The 22,557-nt window shown below is 39.2% G+C and overlaps 4 non-coding genes across 4 annotated transcripts; all 4 read right to left on the bottom strand.

Annotated features, from left to right (window-relative positions):
- Positions 1 to 1,461: 1,461 nt before the first annotated feature.
- Positions 1,462 to 1,534, bottom strand: TRNAR-UCG (transfer RNA arginine (anticodon UCG)). Its single transcript has one exon. It is a non-coding gene; the product is annotated as a tRNA-Arg (tRNA).
- A 14,510-nt stretch (positions 1,535 to 16,044) lies between these two features.
- TRNAR-UCG (transfer RNA arginine (anticodon UCG)) lies at positions 16,045 to 16,117 on the bottom strand. The gene has a single exon. It is a non-coding gene; the product is annotated as a tRNA-Arg (tRNA).
- A 3,572-nt stretch (positions 16,118 to 19,689) lies between these two features.
- TRNAR-UCG (transfer RNA arginine (anticodon UCG)) lies at positions 19,690 to 19,762 on the bottom strand. The gene has a single exon. It is a non-coding gene; the product is annotated as a tRNA-Arg (tRNA).
- A 1,752-nt stretch (positions 19,763 to 21,514) lies between these two features.
- On the bottom strand, positions 21,515 to 21,587 carry TRNAR-UCG (transfer RNA arginine (anticodon UCG)). Its single transcript has one exon. It is a non-coding gene; the product is annotated as a tRNA-Arg (tRNA).
- Positions 21,588 to 22,557: the final 970 nt, after the last annotated feature.

The following is a 22,557-nucleotide window of genomic DNA, read 5'->3' on the forward strand; positions in this document are numbered from 1 at the left end:
CATTTCTTGACTTGCTAATTTGCTCCCTGAATTAGCTTATACAAGTGACATGAACAGGGCCTTGACCTAAGCACGTACCTGAAAGCCTGTCACCACCTCTAGAAATAAAATTCACAGCAGCTCAAAACATTCATTTTGAAAGAGAATATTTCAAGTGAGTCCAAGTTTAATTTCAATAAAGAAAGCTGTATAAAATGACACGCTGCACATTTGGGTAACCAGCATGAAACTTTTCATTGAAGAAGTGGAATGGTTCTGTTGCAATATACTATCACCCTGGCAAGCTGCTACGAGGAAGAGTAAACAATATGATTAGGTTTCAGCAAAAATGCATTAGTTCAGGGTGTGCACCTCAGAGAGACTTAAACTTACACCCCCTGGTCTGTGAGAGTAGTGCCCTATCCATTGCGGCATTGAGGGTAATCTGCAAGAAAGAGTTCCAAAATCATCCTTTCATCTCAGTTCATGGCCACATACAGTATTTCTGCAGTCATTCGTTTCACTTTTCTGTCTTTAATTAAACTGACCATTTTAAACCTCCGGCACCCACCACTTCAATCTTACCGTTTTTGTGCTATCATAGGGCCTTGGAACTTTTGGCAAGTGGACAGAAGCAGTCAGAGAACCACATCACAATACATACTCCTTTGCCTGATACCTTTCACAACAAATTGCTCTTGGAAAAAGACGTTAACCGGTCCTTGCTCTCAGACAGACACAGAAAGCCTATCACCACCTCTACGAACATATTTCAATCAAACCAATAAATATAATTCAACAATTATGCCTCTGTATCAATATAACTACATCTCGAGACAGAAAGGAATTTAAAAAACAATCTGCCCATTTGAATAACCAGCAGAGTTTTAAGGACGTACAAATTGGAATGTGACAATTTCAGAGCTCCTCATTCATAAGAAGTCTGTGAGATAGTATCTCAGAAAGATCTCAAGTTTATAGCAAAAATGGTTGTAAGGGTGATTTTTACCACACAATTGCAACTAGGTGCCTCAATCTGCAAGAGACCAGTCCTTGACAGATTACTCAACTGGGGCAACAGCAAAGGCAGCAATTGTGTCAATCCTTTATGATTCTTTTCTAGTACTATACTTTTTCTGAGGTACAATTTGCATTATTCCTGGAGAAAATCATAGAGCTTCTACCCATGCATAGTTTCTGCTTTCTGCACGCACACTCTCCCTGCACTGAATCTACCCACAGTTCTGTTCGGAATGATTGTGCCATGTCATATTGTTGTATACGTATTGCATATCCATGGCATTTATGAAGAGGTACTTTGGTATGGCAGAAAGACAGAAAAGTAGCAATGCTGAAGGCATAACGTGACTGATTTTGCAGTTTGCATTGGGCTTTCTTAATGAGTGAGAGTGAAAGGAGTATTGTAAGAGTGTGTTCCCAGTTTGTATGTAAAGATAAGTTGGGTGCTGTGAGAAAAAGACTCAACCATGAAGGGACTCGAACCCTCAATCTTCTGATCCGAAGTCAGACGCCTTATCCATTAGGCCATATGGTCACTGACTGCAATATGTTTGGGTGTTTAGGGTTAGGTGGTATGAATGGATGTGGAACATATCAATTACAGGTGCGCAGGACAGGATCCCATACCGTTCTTCATCTTCTTTCCATCAAAGGAGTTTTTTCAAACAATATCTAGATAATTTCCAAAGTTTCTTATCTTATGCTGTGCTTTTTTGCCGTTAATCCTCCTTTCTTCTTTTATTGAATACTCTGTTTTATGCTGCAATGGTATTTTTGGAATTTTTGAAAAGAGAATGAAACTGCTTTGACAGTAGTTCAGACTTCCCATTTCTTGATTTGCTAATTTGCTCCCTGAATTAGCTTATACAAGTGACATGAACAGGGCCTTGACCTAAGCACGTACCTGAAAGCCTGTCACCACCTCTAGAAATAAAATTCACAGCAGCTCAAACATTCATTTTGAAAGAGAATATTTCAAGTGAGTCCAAGTTTAATTTCAATAAAGAAAGCTGTATAAAATGACACGCTGCACATTTGGGTAACCAGCATGACTCTTTTCAGTGAAGAAGTGGAATGGTTCTGTTGCAATATACTATCACCCTGGCAAGCTGCTACGAGGAAGAGTAAACAATATGATTAGGTTTCAGCAAAAATGTATTAGTTCAGGGTGTGCACCTCAGATAGACTTAAACTTACACACCCTGGTCTGTGAGAGTAGTGCCCTATCCATTGCGGCATTGAGGGTAATCTGCAAGACAGAGTTCCAAAATCATCCTTTCATCTCAGTTCATGGCCACATACAGTATTTCTGCAGTCACTCGTTTCACTTTTCTGTCTTTAATTAAACTGACCATTTTAAACCTCCGGCACCCACCACTTCAATCTTACAGTTTTTGTGCTATCATAGGGCCTTGGAACTTTTGGCAAGTGGACAAAAGCAGTCAGAGAACCACATCACAATACATACTCCTTTGCCTGATACCTTTCACAACAAACTGCTCCTTGAAAAAGACGTTAACCGGTCCTTGCTCTCAGACAGACACAGAAAGCCTATCACCACCTCTACGAACATATTTCAATCAAACCAATATATATCATTCAACAATTATGCCTCTGTATCAATATAACTACAACTCGAGACAGAAAGGAATTTAAAAAACAATCTGCCCATTTGAATAACCAGCAGAGTTTTAAGGACGTACAAATTGGAATGTGACAATTTCAGAGTTCCTCATTCATAAGAAGTCTGTGAGATAGTATCTCAGAAAGATCTGAAGTTAATAGCAAAAATGGTTGTAAGCTTGATTTTTACCACACAATTGCAACTAGGTGCCTCAATCTGCAAGAGACCAGTCCTTGACAGATTACACAACTGGGGCAACAGCAAAGGCAGCAATTGTGTCAATCCTTTATGATTCTTGTCTAGTACTATATTTTTTCTGAGGGACAATTTGCATTATTCCTGGAGAAAATCATAGAGCTTCTACCCATGCATAGTTTCTGCTTTCTGCACGCACACACTCCCTGCACTGAATCTACCCACAGTTCTGTTCGGAATGATTGTGCCATGTCATATTGTTGTATACGTATTGCATATCCGTGGCATTTATGAAGAGGTACTTTGGTATGGCAGAAAGACAGAAAAGTAGCAATGCTGAAGGCATAACGTGACTGACTGTGCAGTTTGCATTGGGCTTTCTTAATGAGAGATAGTGAAAGGAGTATTGTAAGAGTGTGTTTCCAGTTTGTATGTAAAGATAAGTTGGGTGCTGTGAGAAAAAGACTCAACCATGAAGGGACTTGAACCCTCAATCTTATGATGCGAAGTCACACGCCTTACCCATTAGGCCACATGGTCACTGACTGCAATATGTTTGGGTGTTTAGGGTTAGGTGGTATGAATGGATGTGGAACATATCAATTACAGGTGCGCAGGACAGGATCCCATACCGTTCTTCATCTTCTTTCCATCAAAGCAGTTTTTTCAAACAATATCTAGATAATTTCCAAAGTTTCATATCTTATGATGTGCTTTTTTGCCGTTAATCCTCCTTTCTTCTTTTATTGAATACTCTGTTTTATGCTGCAATGGTATTTTTGGATTATTTGAAAAGAGAATGAAACTGCTTCGACAGTAGTTCAGACTTCCCATTTCTTGACTTGCTAATTTGCTCCCTGAAATAGCTTATAAAAGTGACATGAACAGGGCCTTGACCTAAGCACGTACCTGAAAGCCTGTCACCACCTCTAGAAATAAAATTCACAGCAGCTCAAAACATTCATTTTGAAAGAGAATATTTCAAGTGAGTCCAAGTTTAATTTCAATAAAGAAAGCTGTATAAAATGACATGCTGCACATTTGGGTAACCAGCATGAAACTTTTCAGTGAAGAAGTGGAATGGTTCTGTTGCAATATACTATCACCCTGGCAAGCTGCTACGAGGAAGAGTAAACAATATGATTAGGTTTCAGCAAAAATTTATTAGTTCAGGGTGTGCACCTCAGATAGACTTAAACTTACACACCCTGGTCTGTGAGAGTAGTGCCGTATCCATTGCGGCATTGAGGGTAATCTGCAAGAAAGAGTTCCAAAATCATCCTTTCATCTCAGTTCATGGCCACATACAGTATTTCTGCAGTCATTCGTTTCACTTTTTTGTCTTTAATTAAACTAACCATTTTAAACCTCCGGCACCCACCACTTCAATCTTACCGTTTTTGTGCTATCATAGGGCCTTGGAACTTTTGGCAAGTGGACAGAAGCAGTCAGAGAACCACATCACAATACATACTCCTTAGCCTGATACCTTTCACAACAAACTGCTCTTGGAAAAAGACGTTAACCGGTCCTTGCTCTCAGACAGACACAGAAAGCCTATCACCACCTCTACGAACATATTTCAATCAAACCAATATATATCATTCAACAATTATGCCTCTGTATCAATATAACTACAACTCGAGACAGAAAGGAATTTAAAAAACAATCTGCCCATTTGAATAACCAGCAGAGTTTTAAGGACGTACAAATTGGAATGTGACAATTTCAGAGTTCCTCATTCATAAGAAGTCTGTGAGATAGTATCTCAGAAAGATCTCAAGATTATAGCAAAAATGGTTGTAAGGGTGATTGATACCACACAAATGCAACTAGGTGCCTCAATCTGCAAGAGACCAGTCCTTGACAGATTACACAATTTGGGCAACAGCAAAGACTGCAATTGTTTCAAACCTTTATGATTCTTCTCCAGTACTATATTTTTTCTGAGGGACAATTAGCATTATTCCTGGAGAAAATCATAGAGCTTCAACGCATGCATAGTTTCTGCTTTCTGCACGCACACACTCCCTGCACTTCATCTACCCACAGTTCTGTTAAGAATGATTGTGCCGTGTCATATTGTTGGATACGTATTGCATATCCATGGCATTTATGAAGTGGTACTTTGGTATGGCAGAAAGACAGAAAAATAGCAATGCTGAAGGCATAACGTGACTGATTGTGCAGTTTGCATTGGGCTTTCTTAATGAGTGAGAGTGAAAGGAGTATTGTAAGAGTGTGTTTCCAGTTTGTTTGTAAAGATAAGTTGGGTGCTGTGAGAAAAAGACTCAACCATGAAGGGACTCGAACGCTCAATCTTCTGATCTGAAGTCAGACGCCTTATCTATTAGGCCACATGGTCACTGACTGTAATATGTTTGGGTGTTTAGGGTTAGGTGGTATGAATGGATGTGGAACATATCAATTACAGGTGCGCTGGACAGGATACCATACCGTTCTTCATCTTCTTTCCATCAAAGGAGTTTTTTCAAACAATATCTAGATAATTTCCAAAGTTTCATATCTTATGATGTGCTTTTTTGCCGTTAATCCTCCTTTCTTCTTTTATTGAATACTCTGTTTTATGCTGCAATGGTATTTTTGGATTATTTGAAAAGAGAATGAAACTGCTTTGACAGTAGTTCAGACTTCCCATTTCTTGACTTGCTAATTTGCTCCCTGAATTAGCTTATACAAGTGACATGAACAGGGCCTTGACCTAAGCACGTACCTGAAAGCCTGTCACCACCTCACAGCAAAATTCACAGCAGCTCAAACTTTCATTTTGAAAGAGAATATTTCAAGTGAGTCCAAGTTTAATTTCAATAAAGAAAGCTGTATAAAATGACACGCTGCACATTTGGGTAACCAGCATGACTCTTTTCAGTGAAGAAGTGGAATGGTTCTGTTGCAATATACTATCACCCTGGCAAGCTGCTACGAGGAAGAGTAAACAATATGATTAGGTTTCAGCAAAAATGTATTAGTTCAGGGTGTGCACATCAGATAGACTTAAACTTACACACCCTGGTCTGTGAGAGTAGTGCCCTATCCATTGCGGCATTGAGGGTAATCCGCAAGACAGTTCCAAAATCATCCTTTCATCTTAGTTCACGGCCACATACAGTATTTCTGCAGTCATTCGTTTCACTTTTCTGTCTTTAATTAAACTGACCATTTTAAACCTCCGGCACCCACCACTTCAATCTTACCGTTTTTGTGCTATCATAGGGCCTTTGAACTTTTGGCAAGTGGACAGAAGCAGTCAGAGAACCACATCACAATACATACTCCTTTGCCTGATACCTTTCACAACAAACTGCTCTTGGAAAAAGACGTTAACCGGTCCTTGCTCTCAGACAGACACAGAAAGCCTATCACCACCTCTATGAACATATTTCAATCAAACCAATATATATCATTCAACAATTATGCCTCTGTATCAATATAACTACAACTCGAGACAGAAAGGATTTTAAAAAACAATCTGCCCATTTGAATAACCAGCATAGTTTTAAGGACGTACAAATTGGAATGTGACAATTTCAGAGTTCTTCATTCATAAGAAGTTTGTGAGATAGTATCTCAGAAAGATCTCAAGTTTATAGCAAAAATGGTTGTAAGGGTGATTTTTACCACACAAATGCAACTAGGTGCCTCAATCTGCAAGAGACCAGTCCTTGACAGATTACACAATTTGGGCAACAGCAAAGGCTGCAATTGTTTCAAACCTTTATGGTTCTTCTCCAGTACTATATTTTTTCTGAGGGACAATTAGCATTATTCCTGGAGAAAATCATAGAGCTTCTACCCATGCATAGTTTCTGCTTTCTGCACGCACACACTCCCTGCACTGAATCTACCCACAGTTCTGTTCGGAATGATTGTGCCATGTCATATTGTTGTATACGTATTGCATATCCGTGGCATTTATGAAGAGGTACTTTGGTATGGCAGAAAGACAGAAAAGTAGCAATGCTGAAGGCATAACGTGACTGATTGTGCAGTTTGCATTGGGCTTTCTTAATGAGTGAGAGTGAAAGGAGTATTGTAATAGTGTTTTTCCAGTTTGTATGTAAAGATAAGTTGGGTGCTGTGAGAAAAAGACTCAACTATGAAGGGACTTGAACCCTCAATCTTCTGATCCGAAGCCAGACGCCTTTTCCATTAGGCCACATGGTCACTGACTGCAATATGTTTGGGTGTTTAGGGTTAGGTGGTATGAATGGATGTGGAACATATCAATTACAGGTGCGCTGGACAGGATCCCATACCGTTCTTCATCTTCTTTCCATCAAAGGAGTTTTTTCAAACAATATCTAGATAATTTCCAAAGTTTCATATCTTATGATGTGCTTTTTTGCCGTTAATCCTCCTTTCTTCTTTTATTGAATACTCTGTTTTATGCTGCAATGGTATTTTTGGATTATTTGAAAAGAGAATGAAACTGGTTTGACAGTAGTTCAGACTTCCCATTTCTTGACTTGCTAATTTGCTCCCTGAATTAGCTTATACAAGTGACATGAACAGGGCCTTGACCTAAGCACGTACCTGAAAGCCTGTCACCACCTCACAGCAAAATTCACAGCAGCTCAAACTTTCATTTTGAAAGAGAATATTTCAAGTGAGTCCAAGTTTAATTTCAATAAAGAAAGCTGTATAAAATGACACGCTGCACATTTGGGTAACCAGCATGACTCTTTTCAGTGAAGAAGTGGAATGGTTCTGTTGCAATATACTATCACCCTGGCAAGCTGCTACGAGGAAGAGTAAACAATATGATTAGGTTTCAGCAAAAATGTATTAGTTCAGGGTGTGCACATCAGATAGACTTAAACTTACACACCCTGGTCTGTGAGAGTAGTGCCCTATCCATTGCGGCATTGAGGGTAATCCGCAAGACAGAGTTCCAAAATCATCCTTTCATCTTAGTTCATGGCCACATACAGTATTTCTGCAGTCATTCGTTTCACTTTTCTGTCTTTAATTAAACTGACCATTTTAAACCTCCGGCACCCACCACTTCAATCTTACCGTTTTTGTGCTATCATAGGGCCTTTGAACTTTTGGCAAGTGGACAGAAGCAGTCAGAGAACCACATCACAATACATACTCCTTTGCCTGATACCTTTCACAACAAACTGCTCTTGGAAAAAGACGTTAACCGGTCCTTGCTCTCAGACAGACACAGAAAGCCTATCACCACCTCTACGAACATATTTCAATCAAACCAATATATATCATTCAACAATTATGCCTCTGTATCAATATAACTACAACTCGAGACAGAAAGGATTTTAAAAAACAATCTGCCCATTTGAATAACCAGCATAGTTTTAAGGACGTACAAATTGGAATGTGACAATTTCAGAGTTCCTCATTCATAAGAAGTTTGTGAGATAGTATCTCAGAAAGATCTCAAGTTTATAGCAAAAATGGTTGTAAGGGTGATTTTTACCACACAAATGCAACTAGGTGCCTCAATCTGCAAGAGACCAGTCCTTGACAGATTACACAATTTGGGCAACAGCAAAGGCTGCAATTGTTTCAAACCTTTATGGTTCTTCTCCAGTACTATATTTTTTCTGAGGGACAATTAGCATTATTCCTGGAGAAAATCATAGAGCTTCTACCCATGCATAGTTTCTGCTTTCTGCACGCACACACTCCCTGCACTGAATCTACCCACAGTTCTGTTCGGAATGATTGTGCCATGTCATATTGTTGTATACGTATTGCATATCCGTGGCATTTATGAAGAGGTACTTTGGTATGGCAGAAAGACAGAAAAGTAGCAATGCTGAAGGCATAACGTGACTGATTGTGCAGTTTGCATTGGGCTTTCTTAATGAGTGAGAGTGAAAGGAGTATTGTAAGAGTGTTTTTCCAGTTTGTATGTAAAGATAAGTTGGGTGCTGTGAGAAAAAGACTCAACTATGAAGGGACTTGAACCCTCAATCTTCTGATCCGAAGCCAGACGCCTTTTCCATTAGGCCACATGGTCACTGACTGCAATATGTTTGGGTGTTTAGGGTTAGGTGGTATGAATGGATGTGGAACATATCAATTACAGGTGCGCAGGACAGGATCCCATACCGTTCTTCATCTTCTTTCCATCAAAGGAGTTTTTTCAAACAATATCTAGAAAATTTCCAAAGTTTCATATCTTATGATGTGCTTTTTTGCCGTTAATCCTCCTTTCTTCTTTTATTGAATACTCTGTTTTATGCTGCAATGGTATTTTTGGATTATTGGAAAAGAGAATGAAACTGCTTCGACAGTAGTTCAGACTTCCCATTTCTTGACTTGCTAATTTGCTCCCTGAAATAGCTTATAAAAGTGACATGAACAGGGCCTTGACCTAAGCACGTACCTGAAAGCCTGTCACCACCTCTAGAAATAAAATTCACAGCAGCTCAAAACATTCATTTTGAAAGAGAATATTTCAAGTGAGTCCAAGTTTAATTTCAATAAAGAAAGCTGTATAAAATGACATGCTGCACATTTGGGTAACCAGCATGAAACTTTTCAGTGAAGAAGTGGAATGGTTCTGTTGCAATATACTATCACCCTGGCAAGCTGCTACGAGGAAGAGTAAACAATATGATTAGGTTTCAGCAAAAATTTATTAGTTCAGGGTGTGCACCTCAGATAGACTTAAACTTACACACCCTGGTCTGTGAGAGTAGTGCCGTATCCATTGCGGCATTGAGGGTAATCTGCAAGAAAGAGTTCCAAAATCATCCTTTCATCTCAGTTCATGGCCACATACAGTATTTCTGCAGTCATTCGTTTCACTTTTTTGTCTTTAATTAAACTAACCATTTTAAACCTCCGGCACCCACCACTTCAATCTTACCGTTTTTGTGCTATCATAGGGCCTTGGAACTTTTGGCAAGTGGACAGAAGCAGTCAGAGAACCACATCACAATACATACTCCTTAGCCTGATACCTTTCACAACAAACTGCTCTTGGAAAAAGACGTTAACCGGTCCTTGCTCTCAGACAGACACAGAAAGCCTATCACCACCTCTACGAACATATTTCAATCAAACCAATATATATCATTCAACAATTATGCCTCTGTATCAATATAACTACAACTCGAGACAGAAAGGAATTTAAAAAACAATCTGCCCATTTGAATAACCAGCAGAGTTTTAAGGACGTACAAATTGGAATGTGACAATTTCAGAGTTCCTCATTCATAAGAAGTCTGTGAGATAGTATCTCAGAAAGATCTCAAGATTATAGCAAAAATGGTTGTAAGGGTGATTGATACCACACAAATGCAACTAGGTGCCTCAATCTGCAAGAGACCAGTCCTTGACAGATTACACAATTTGGGCAACAGCAAAGGCTGCAATTGTTTCAAACCTTTATGATTCTTCTCCAGTACTATATTTTTTCTGAGGGACAATTAGCATTATTCCTGGAGAAAATCATAGAGCTTCAACGCATGCATAGTTTCTGCTTTCTGCACGCACACACTCCCTGCACTTCATCTACCCACAGTTCTGTTAAGAATGATTGTGCCGTGTCATATTGTTGGATACGTATTGCATATCCATGGCATTTATGAAGTGGTACTTTGGTATGGCAGAAAGACAGAAAAATAGCAATGCTGAAGGCATAACGTGACTGATTGTGCAGTTTGCATTGGGCTTTCTTAATGAGTGAGAGTGAAAGGAGTATTGTAAGAGTGTGTTTCCAGTTTGTTTGTAAAGATAAGTTGGGTGCTGTGAGAAAAAGACTCAACCATGAAGGGACTCGAACGCTCAATCTTCTGATCCGAAGTCAGACGCCTTATCTATTAGGCCACATGGTCACTGACTGTAATATGTTTGGGTGTTTAGGGTTAGGTGGTATGAATGGATGTGGAACATATCAATTACAGGTGCGCTGGACAGGATACCATACCGTTCTTCATCTTCTTTCCATCAAAGGAGTTTTTTCAAACAATATCTAGATAATTTCCAAAGTTTCATATCTTATGATGTGCTTTTTTGCCGTTAATCCTCCTTTCTTCTTTTATTGAATACTCTGTTTTATGCTGCAATGGTATTTTTGGATTATTTGAAAAGAGAATGAAACTGCTTTGACAGTAGTTCAGACTTCCCATTTCTTGACTTGCTAATTTGCTCCCTGAATTAGCTTATACAAGTGACATGAACAGGGCCTTGACCTAAGCACGTACCTGAAAGCCTGTCACCACCTCACAGCAAAATTCACAGCAGCTCAAACTTTCATTTTGAAAGAGAATATTTCAAGTGAGTCCAAGTTTAATTTCAATAAAGAAACCTGTATAAAATGACACGCTGCACATTTGGGTAACCAGCATGACTCTTTTCAGTGAAGAAGTGGAATGGTTCTGTTGCAATATACTATCACCCTGGCAAGCTGCTACGAGGAAGAGTAAACAATATGATTAGGTTTCAGCAAAAATGTATTAGTTCAGGGTGTGCACATCAGATAGACTTAAACTTACACACCCTGGTCTGTGAGAGTAGTGCCCTATCCATTGCGGCATTGAGGGTAATCCGCAAGACAGTTCCAAAATCATCCTTTCATCTTAGTTCACGGCCACATACAGTATTTCTGCAGTCATTCGTTTCACTTTTCTGTCTTTAATTAAACTGACCATTTTAAACCTCCGGCACCCACCACTTCAATCTTACCGTTTTTGTGCTATCATAGGGCCTTTGAACTTTTGGCAAGTGGACAGAAGCAGTCAGAGAACCACATCACAATACATACTCCTTTGCCTGATACCTTTCACAACAAACTGCTCTTGGAAAAAGACGTTAACCGGTCCTTGCTCTCAGACAGACACAGAAAGCCTATCACCACCTCTATGAACATATTTCAATCAAACCAATATATATCATTCAACAATTATGCCTCTGTATCAATATAACTACAACTCGAGACAGAAAGGATTTTAAAAAACAATCTGCCCATTTGAATAACCAGCATAGTTTTAAGGACGTACAAATTGGAATGTGACAATTTCAGAGTTCTTCATTCATAAGAAGTTTGTGAGATAGTATCTCAGAAAGATCTCAAGTTTATAGCAAAAATGGTTGTAAGGGTGATTTTTACCACACAAATGCAACTAGGTGCCTCAATCTGCAAGAGACCAGTCCTTGACAGATTACACAATTTGGGCAACAGCAAAGGCTGCAATTGTTTCAAACCTTTATGGTTCTTCTCCAGTACTATATTTTTTCTGAGGGACAATTAGCATTATTCCTGGAGAAAATCATAGAGCTTCTACCCATGCATAGTTTCTGCTTTCTGCACGCACACACTCCCTGCACTGAATCTACCCACAGTTCTGTTCGGAATGATTGTGCCATGTCATATTGTTGTATACGTATTGCATATCCGTGGCATTTATGAAGAGGTACTTTGGTATGGCAGAAAGACAGAAAAGTAGCAATGCTGAAGGCATAACGTGACTGATTGTGCAGTTTGCATTGGGCTTTCTTAATGAGTGAGAGTGAAAGGAGTATTGTAATAGTGTTTTTCCAGTTTGTATGTAAAGATAAGTTGGGTGCTGTGAGAAAAAGACTCAACTATGAAGGGACTTGAACCCTCAATCTTCTGATCCGAAGCCAGACGCCTTTTCCATTAGGCCACATGGTCACTGACTGCAATATGTTTGGGTGTTTAGGGTTAGGTGGTATCAATGGATGTGGAACATATCAATTACAGGTGCGCTGGACAGGATCCCATACCGTTCTTCATCTTCTTTCCATCAAAGGAGTTTTTTCAAACAATATCTAGATAATTTCCAAAGTTTCATATCTTATGATGTGCTTTTTTGCCGTTAATCCTCCTTTCTTCTTTTATTGAATACTCTGTTTTATGCTGCAATGGTATTTTTGGATTATTTGAAAAGAGAATGAAACTGGTTTGACAGTAGTTCAGACTTCCCATTTCTTGACTTGCTAATTTGCTCCCTGAATTAGCTTATACAAGTGACATGAACAGGGCCTTGACCTAAGCACGTACCTGAAAGCCTGTCACCACCTCACAGCAAAATTCTCAGCAGCTCAAACTTTCATTTTGAAAGAGAATATTTCAAGTGAGTCCAAGTTTAATTTCAATAAAGAAAGCTGTATAAAATGACACGCTGCACATTTGGGTAACCAGCATGACTCTTTTCAGTGAAGAAGTGGAATGGTTCTGTTGCAATATACTATCACCCTGGCAAGCTGCTACGAGGAAGAGTAAACAATATGATTAGGTTTCAGCAAAAATGTATTAGTTCAGGGTGTGCACATCAGATAGACTTAAACTTACACACCCTGGTCTGTGAGAGTAGTGCCCTATCCATTGCGGCATTGAGGGTAATCCGCAAGACAGAGTTCCAAAATCATCCTTTCATCTTAGTTCATGGCCACATACAGTATTTCTGCAGTCATTCGTTTCACTTTTCTGTCTTTAATTAAACTGACCATTTTAAACCTCCGGCACCCACCACTTCAATCTTACCGTTTTTGTGCTATCATAGGGCCTTTGAACTTTTGGCAAGTGGACAGAAGCAGTCAGAGAACCACATCACAATACATACTCCTTTGCCTGATACCTTTCACAACAAACTGCTCTTGGAAAAAGACGTTAACCGGTCCTTGCTCTCAGACAGACACAGAAAGCCTATCACCACCTCTACGAACATATTTCAATCAAACCAATATATATCATTCAACAATTATGCCTCTGTATCAATATAACTACAACTCGAGACAGAAAGGATTTTAAAAAACAATCTGCCCATTTGAATAACCAGCATAGTTTTAAGGACGTACAAATTGGAATGTGACAATTTCAGAGTTCCTCATTCATAAGAAGTTTGTGAGATAGTATCTCAGAAAGATCTCAAGTTTATAGCAAAAATGGTTGTAAGGGTGATTTTTACCACACAAATGCAACTAGGTGCCTCAATCTGCAAGAGACCAGTCCTTGACAGATTACACAATTTGGGCAACAGCAAAGGCTGCAATTGTTTCAAACCTTTATGGTTCTTCTCCAGTACTATATTTTTTCTGAGGGACAATTAGCATTATTCCTGGAGAAAATCATAGAGCTTCTACCCATGCATAGTTTCTGCTTTCTGCACGCACACACTCCCTGCACTGAATCTACCCACAGTTCTGTTCGGAATGATTGTGCCATGTCATATTGTTGTATACGTATTGCATATCCGTGGCATTTATGAAGAGGTACTTTGGTATGGCAGAAAGACAGAAAAGTAGCAATGCTGAAGGCATAACGTGACTGATTGTGCAGTTTGCATTGGGCTTTCTTAATGAGTGAGAGTGAAAGGAGTATTGTAAGAGTGTTTTTCCAGTTTGTATGTAAAGATAAGTTGGGTGCTGTGAGAAAAAGACTCAACTATGAAGGGACTTGAACCCTCAATCTTCTGATCCGAAGCCAGACGCCTTTTCCATTAGGCCACATGGTCACTGACTGCAATATGTTTGGGTGTTTAGGGTTAGGTGGTATGAATGGATGTGGAACATATCAATTACAGGTGCGCAGGACAGGATCCCATACCGTTCTTCATCTTCTTTCCATCAAAGGAGTTTTTTCAAACAATATCTAGAAAATTTCCAAAGTTTCATATCTTATGATGTGCTTTTTTGCCGTTAATCCTCCTTTCTTCTTTTATTGAATACTCTGTTTTATGCTGCAATGGTATTTTTGGATTATTGGAAAAGAGAATGAAACTGCTTTGACAGTAGTTCAGACTTCCCATTTCTTGACTTGCTAATTTGCTCCCTGAATTAGCTTATACAAGTTACATGAACAGGGCCTTGACCTAAGCACGTACCTGAAAGCCTGTCACCACCTCTAGAAATAAAATTCACACCAGCTCAAAACATTCATTTTGAAAGAGAATATTTCAAGTGAGTCCAAGTTTAATTTCAATAAAGAAAGCTGTATAAAATGTCACGCTGCACATTTGGGTAACCAGCATGACTCTTTTCAGTGAAGAAGTGGAATGGTTCTGTTGCAATATGCTATCACCCTGGCAAGCTGCTACGAGGAAGAGTAAACAATATGATTAGGATTCAGCAAAAATGTATTAGTTCAGGGTGTGCACCTGAGATAGACTTAAACTTACACACCCTGGTCTGTGAGAGTAGTGCCCTATCCATTGCGGCATTGAGGGTAATCTGCAAGACAGAGTTCCAAAATCATCCTTTCATCTCAGTTCATGGCCACATACAGTATTTCTGCAGTCATTCGTTTCACTTTTCTGTCTTTAATTAAACTGACCATTTTAAACCTCCGGCACCCACCACTTCAATCTTACAGTTTTTGTGCTATCATACGGCCTTGGAACTTTTGGCAAGTGGACAGAAGCAGTCAGAGAACCACATCACAATACATACTCCTTTGCCTGATACCTTTCACAACAAACTGCTCTTGGAAAAAGACGTTAACCGGTCCTTGCTCTCAGACAGACACAGAAAGCCTATCACCACCTCTACGAACATATTTCAATCAAACCAATATAAATCATTCAACAATTATGCCTCTGTATCAATATAACTACAACTCGAGACAGAAAGGAATTTAAAAAACAATCTGCCCATTTGAATAACCAGCAGAGTTTTAAGGACGTACAAATTGGAATGTGACAATTTCAGAGTTCCTCATTCATAAGAAGTCTGTGGGATAGTATCTCAGAAAGATCTCAGGATTATAGCAAAAATGTTTGTAAGGGTGATTTATACCACACAATTGCAACTAGGTGCCTCAATCTGCAAGAGATCAGTCCTTGACAGATTACACAATTGGGGCAACAGCAAAGGCAGCAATTGTGTCAATCCTTTATGATTCTTCTCCAGTACTATATTTTTTCTGAGGGACAATTAGCATTATTCCTAGAGAAAATCATAGAGATTCTACGCATGCATAGTTTCTGCTTTCTGCACGCACACACTCCCTGCACTGCATCTATCCACAGTTCTGGTAAGAATGATTGTGCGGTGTCATATTGTTGCATACGTATTGCATATCCATGGCATTTATGAAGAGGTAGTTTGGTATGGCAGAAAGACAGAAAAGTAGCAATTCTGAAGGCATAACGTGACTGATTGTGCAGTTTGCCTTGGGCTTTCTTAATGAGTGAGAGTGAAAGGAGTATTGTAAGAGTGTTTTTCCAGTTTGTATGTAAAGATAAGTTGGGTGCTGTGAGAAAAAGACTCTACCATGAAGGGATTTGAACCCTCAATCTTCTGATTCGAAGTCAGACGCCTTATCCATTAGGCCACATGGTCACTGACTGCAATATGTTTGGGTGTTTAGGGTTAGGTGGTATGAATGGATGTGGAACATATCAATTACAGGTGCGCAGGACAGGATCCCATACCGTTCTTCATCTTCTTTCCATCAAAGGAGTTTTTTCAAACAATATCTAGATAATTTCCAAAGTTTCATATCTTTTGATGTGCTTTTTTGCCGTTAATCCTCCTTTCTTTTTTATTGAATACTCTGTTTTATGCTGCAATGGTATTTTTGGATTATTTGAAAAGAGAATGAAACTGCTTTGACAGTAGTTCAGACTTCCCATTTCTTGACTTGCTAATTTGCTCCCTGAATTAGCATATACAAGTGACATGAACAGGGCCTTGACCTAAGCACATACCTGAAAGCCTGTCACCACCTCTAGAAATAAAATTCACAGCAGCTCAAAACATTCATTTTGAAAGAGAATATTTCAAGTGAGTCCAAGTTTAATTTCAATAAAGAAAGCTATATAAAATGACACGCTGCACATTTGGGTAACCAGCATGACTCTTTTCAGTGAAGAAGTGGAATGGTTCTGTTGCAATATACTATCACCCTGGCAAGCTGCTACGAGGAAGAGTAAACAATATGATTAGGTTTCAGCAAAAATGTATTAGTTCAAGGTGTGCACCTCAGATAGACTTAAACTTACACACCCTGGTCTGTGAGAGTAGTGCCCTATCCATTGCGGCATTGAGGGTAATCTGCAAGACAGAGTTCCAAAATCATCCTTTCATCTCAGTTCATGGCCACATACAGTATTTCTGCAGTCATTCGTTTCCCTTTTCTGTATTTAATTAAACTGACCATTTTAAACCTCCGGCACCCACCACTTCAATCTTACAGTTTTTGTGCTATCATAGGGCCTTGGAACTTTTGTCAAGTGGACAGATGCAGTCAGAGAACCACATCACAATACATACTCCTTTGCCTGATACCTTTCACAACAAACTGCTCTTGGAAAAAGACGTTAACCGGTCCTTGCTCTCAGACAGACACAGAAAGCCTATCACCACCTCTACGAACATATTTAAATCAAACCAATATATATCATTCAACAATTATGCCTCTGTATGAATGTAACTACAACTAGAGACAGAAAGGAATTTAAAAAACAATCTGCCCATTTGAATAACCAGCAGAGTTTTAAGGACGTACAAATTGGAATGTGACAATTTCAGAGTTCCTCATTCATAAGAAGTCTGTGAGATAGTATCTCAGAAAGATCTCAAGATTATAGCAAAAATGGTTGTAAGGGTGATTGATACCACACAAATGCAACTAGGTCCTCAATCTGCAAGAGACCAGTCCTTGACAGATTACACAATTTGGGCAACAGCAAAGGCTGCAATTGTGTCAATCCTTTATGATTCTTCTCCAGTACTATATTTTTTCTGAGGGACAATTAGCATTATTCCTGGAGAAAATCATGGAGCTTCTACGCATGTATAGTTTCTGCTTTCTGCACTCACACACTCCCTGCACTGCATCTACCCACAGTTCTGTTAAGAATGATTGTGCCGTGTCATATTGTTGCATACGTATTGCATATCCATGGCATTTATGAAGAGGTACCTTGGTATGGAAGAAAGACAGAAAAGTAGCAATGCTGAAGGCATAACGTGACTGATTGTGCAGTTTGCATTGGGCTTTCTTAATGAGTGAGAGTGAAAGGAATATTGTAAGAGTGTGTTTCCAGTTTGTATGTAAAGATAAGTTGGGTGCTGTGAGAAAAAGACTCAACCATGAAGGGACTCGAACCCTCAATGTTTTGATCCAAAGTCAGACGCCTTATCCATTAGGCCACATGGTCACTGACTGTAATATGTTTGGGTGTTTAGGGTTAGGTGGTATGAATAGATGTGGAACATATCAATTACAGGTGCGCAGGACAGGATCCCATACCGTTCTTCATCTTCTTTCCATCAAAGGAGTTTTTTCAAACAATATCTAGATAATTTCCAAAGTTTCATATCTTATGATGTGCTTTTTTGCCGTTAATCCTCCTTTCTTCTTTTATTGAATACTCTGTTTTATGCTGCAATGGTATTTTTGGATTATTTGAAAAGAGAATGAAACTGCTTTGACAGTAGTTCAGACTTCCCATTTCTTGACTTGCTAATTTGCTCCCTGAATTAGCTTATACAAGTGACATGAACAGGGCCTTGACCTAAGCACGTACCTGAAAGCCTGTCACCACCTCACAGCAAAATTCACAGCAGCTCAAAACTTTCATTTTGAAAGAGAATATTTCAAGTGAGTCCAAGTTTAATTTCAATAAAGAAAGCTGTATAAAATGACACGCTGCACATTTGGGTAACCAGCATGACTCTTTTCAGTGAAGAAGTGGAATGGTTCTGTTGCAATATACTATCACCCTGGCAAGCTGCTACGAGTAAGAGTAAACAATATGATTAGTTTTCAGCAAAAATGTATTAGTTCAGGGTGTGCACATCAGATAGACTTAAACTTACACACCCTGGTCGTGAGAGTAGTGCCCTATCCATTGCGGCATTGAGGGTAATCTGCAAGACAGAGTTCCAAAATCATCCTTTCATCTCAGTTCATGGCCACATACAGTATTTCTGCAGTCATTCGTTTCACTTTTCTGTCTTTAATTAAACTGACCATTTTAAACCTCCGGCACCCACCACTTCAATCTTACCGTTTTTGTGCTATCATAGGGCCTTGGAACTTTTGGCAAGTGGACAGAAGCAGTCAGAGAACCACATCACAATACATACTCCTTTGCCTGATACCTTTCACAACAAACTGCTCTTGGAAAAAGACGTTAACCGGTCCTTGCTCTCAGACAGACACAGAAAGCCTATCACCACCTCTACGAACATATTTCAATCAAACCAATATATATCATTCAACAATTATGCCTCTGTATCAATATAACTACAACTCGAGACAGAAAGGATTTTAAAAAACAATCTGCCCATGTGAATAACCAGTATAGTTTTAAGGACGTACAAATTGGAATGTGACAATTTCAGAGTTCCTCATTCATAAGAAGTCTGTGAGATAGTATCTCAGAAAGATCTCAAGTTTATAGCAAAAATGGTTGTAAGGGTGATTTTTACCACACAATTGCAACTAGGTGCCTCAATCTGCAAGAGACCAGTCCTTGACAGATTACACAACTGGGGCAACAGCAAAGGCAGCAATTGTGTCAATCCTTTATGATTCTTCTCTAGTACTATACTTTTTCTGAGGGACAATTTGCATTTTTCCTGGAGAAAATCATAGAGCTTCTACCCATGCATAGTTTCTGCTTTCTGCACGCACACACTCCCTGCACTGAATCTACCCACAGTTCTGTTCGGAATGATTGTGCCATGTCATATTGTTGTATACGTATTGCATATCCGTGGCATTTATGAAGAGGTACTTTGGTATGGCAGAAAGACAGAAAAGTAGCAATGCTGAAGGCATAACGTGACTGATTGTGCAGTTTGCATTGGGCTTTCTTAATGAGTGAGAGTGAAAGGAGTATTGTAAGAGTGTTTTTCCAGTTTGTATGTAAAGATAAGTTGGGTGCTGTGAGAAAAAGACTCAACCATGAAGGGACTCGAACCCTCAATCTTCTGATCCGAAGTCGGACGCCTTTTCCATTAGGCCACATGGTCACTGACTGCAATATGTTTGGGTGTTTAGGGTTAGGTGGTATGAATGGATGTGGAACATATGAATTACAGGTGCGCAGGACAGGATCCCATACCGTTCTTCATCTTCTTTCCATCAAAGGAGTTTTTTCAAAGAATATCTAGAAAATGTCCAAAGTTTCATATCTTATGATGTGCTTTTTTGCCGTTAATCCTCCTTTCTTCTTTTATTGAATACTCTGTTTTATGCTGCAATGGTATTTTTGGATTATTTGAAAAGAGAATGAAACTGCTTTGACAGTAGTTCAGACTTCCCATTTCTTGACTTGCTAATTTGCTCCCTGAATTAGCATATACAAGTGACATGAACAGGGCCTTGACCTAAGCACGTACCTGAAAGCCTGTCACCACCTCTAGAAATAAAATTCACAGCAGCTCAAAACATTCATTTTGAAAGAGAATATTTCAAGTGAGTCCAAGTTTAATTTCAATAAAGAAAGCTATATAAAATGACACGCTGCACATTTGGGTAACCAGCATGACTCTTTTCAGTGAAGAAGTGGAATGGTTCTGTTGCAATATACTATCACCCTGGCAAGCTGCTACGAGGAAGAGTAAACAATATGATTAGGTTTCAGCAAAAATTTATTAGTTCAGGGTGTGCACCTCAGATAGACTTAAACTTACACACCCTGGTCTGTGAGAGTAGTGCCCTATCCATTGCGGCATTGAGGGTAATCTGCAAGACAGAGTTCCAAAATCATCCTTTCATCTCAGTTCATGGCCACATACAGTATTTCTGCAGTCATTCGTTTCCCTTTTCTGTATTTAATTAAACTGACCATTTTAAACCTCCGGCACCCACCACTTCAATCTTACAGTTTTTGTGCTATCATAGGGCCTTGGAACTTTTGTCAAGTGGACAGATGCAGTCAGAGAACCACATCACAATACATACTCCTTTGCCTGATACCTTTCACAACAAACTGCTCTTGGAAAAAGACGTTAACCGGTCCTTGCTCTCAGACAGACACAGAAAGCCTATCACCACCTCTACGAACATATTTCAATCAAACCAATATATATCATTCAACAATTATGCCTCTGTATCAATGTAACTACAACTAGAGACAGAAAGGAATTTAAAAAACAATCTGCCCATTTGAATAACCAGCAGAGTTTTAAGGACGTACAAATTGGAATGTGACAATTTCAGAGTTCCTCATTCATAAGAAGTCTGTGAGATAGTATCTCAGAAAGATCTCAAGATTATAGCAAAAATGGTTGTAAGGATGATTGATACCACACAAATGCAACTAGGTGCCTCAATCTGCAAGAGACCAGTCCTTGACAGATTACACAATTTGGGCAACAGCAAAGGCTGCAATTGTGTCAATCCTTTATGATTCTTCTCCAGTACTATATTTTTTCTGAGGGACAATTAGCATTATTCCTGGAGAAAATCATGGAGCTTCTACGCATGTATAGTTTCTGCTTTCTGCACTCACACACTCCCTGCACTGCATCTACCCACAGTTCTGTTAAGAATGATTGTGCCGTGTCATATTGTTGCATACGTATTGTATATCCATGGCATTTATGAAGAGGTACCTTGGTATGGCAGAAAGACAGAAAAGTAGCAATGCTGAAGGCATAACGTGACTGATTGTGCAGTTTGCATTGGGCTTTCTTAATGAGTGAGAGTGAAAGGAGTATTGTAAGAGTGTTTTTCCAGTTTGTATGTAAAGATAAGTTGGGTGCTGTGAGAAAAAGACTCAACCATGAAGGGATTCGAACCCTCAATCTTCTGATTCGAAGTCAGACGCCTTATCCATTAGGCCACATGGTCACTGATTGCAATATGTTTGGGTGTTTAGGGTTAGGTGGTATGAATGGATGTGGAACATATCAATTACAGGTGCGCAGGACAGGATCCCATACCGTTCTTCATCTTCTTTCCATCAAAGGAGTTTTTTCAAACAATATCTAGATTATTTCCAAAGTTTCATATCTTATGATGTGCCTTTTTGCCGTTAATCCTCCTTTCTTCTTTTATTGAATACTCTGTTTTATGCTGCAATGGTATTTTTGGATTATTTGAAAAGAGAATGAAACTGCTTTGACAGTAGTTCAGACTTCCCATTTCTTGACTTGCTAATTTGCTCCCTGAATTAGCATATACAAGTGACATGAACAGGGCCTTGACCTAAGCACGTACCTGAAAGCCTGTCACCACCTCTAGAAATAAAATTCACAGCAGCTCAAAACATTCATTTTGAAAGAGAATATTTCAAGTGAGTCCAAGTTTAATTTCAATAAAGAAAGCTATATAAAATGACACGCTGCACATTTGGGTAACCAGCATGACTCTTTTCAGTGAAGAAGTGGAATGGTTCTGTTGCAATATACTATCACCCTGGCAAGCTGCTACGAGGAAGAGTAAACAATATGATTAGGTTTCAGCAAAAATTTATTAGTTCAGGGTGTGCACCTCAGATAGACTTAAACTTACACACCCTGGTCTGTGAGAGTAGTGCCCTATCCATTGCGGCATTGAGGGTAATCTGCAAGACAGAGTTCCAAAATCATCCTTTCATCTCAGTTCATGGCCACATACAGTATTTCTGCAGTCATTCGTTTCCCTTTTCTGTATTTAATTAAACTGACCATTTTAAACCTCCGGCACCCACCACTTCAATCTTACAGTTTTTGTGCTATCATAGGGCCTTGGAACTTTTGTCAAGTGGACAGATGCAGTCAGAGAACCACATCACAATACATACTCCTTTGCCTGATACCTTTCACAACAAACTGCTCTT

The sequence above is a fragment of the Pleurodeles waltl genome, chromosome 4_1 (assembly GCF_031143425.1).
Source record: "Pleurodeles waltl isolate 20211129_DDA chromosome 4_1, aPleWal1.hap1.20221129, whole genome shotgun sequence".
NCBI classification, from domain to species: domain Eukaryota; kingdom Metazoa; phylum Chordata; class Amphibia; order Caudata; family Salamandridae; genus Pleurodeles; species Pleurodeles waltl.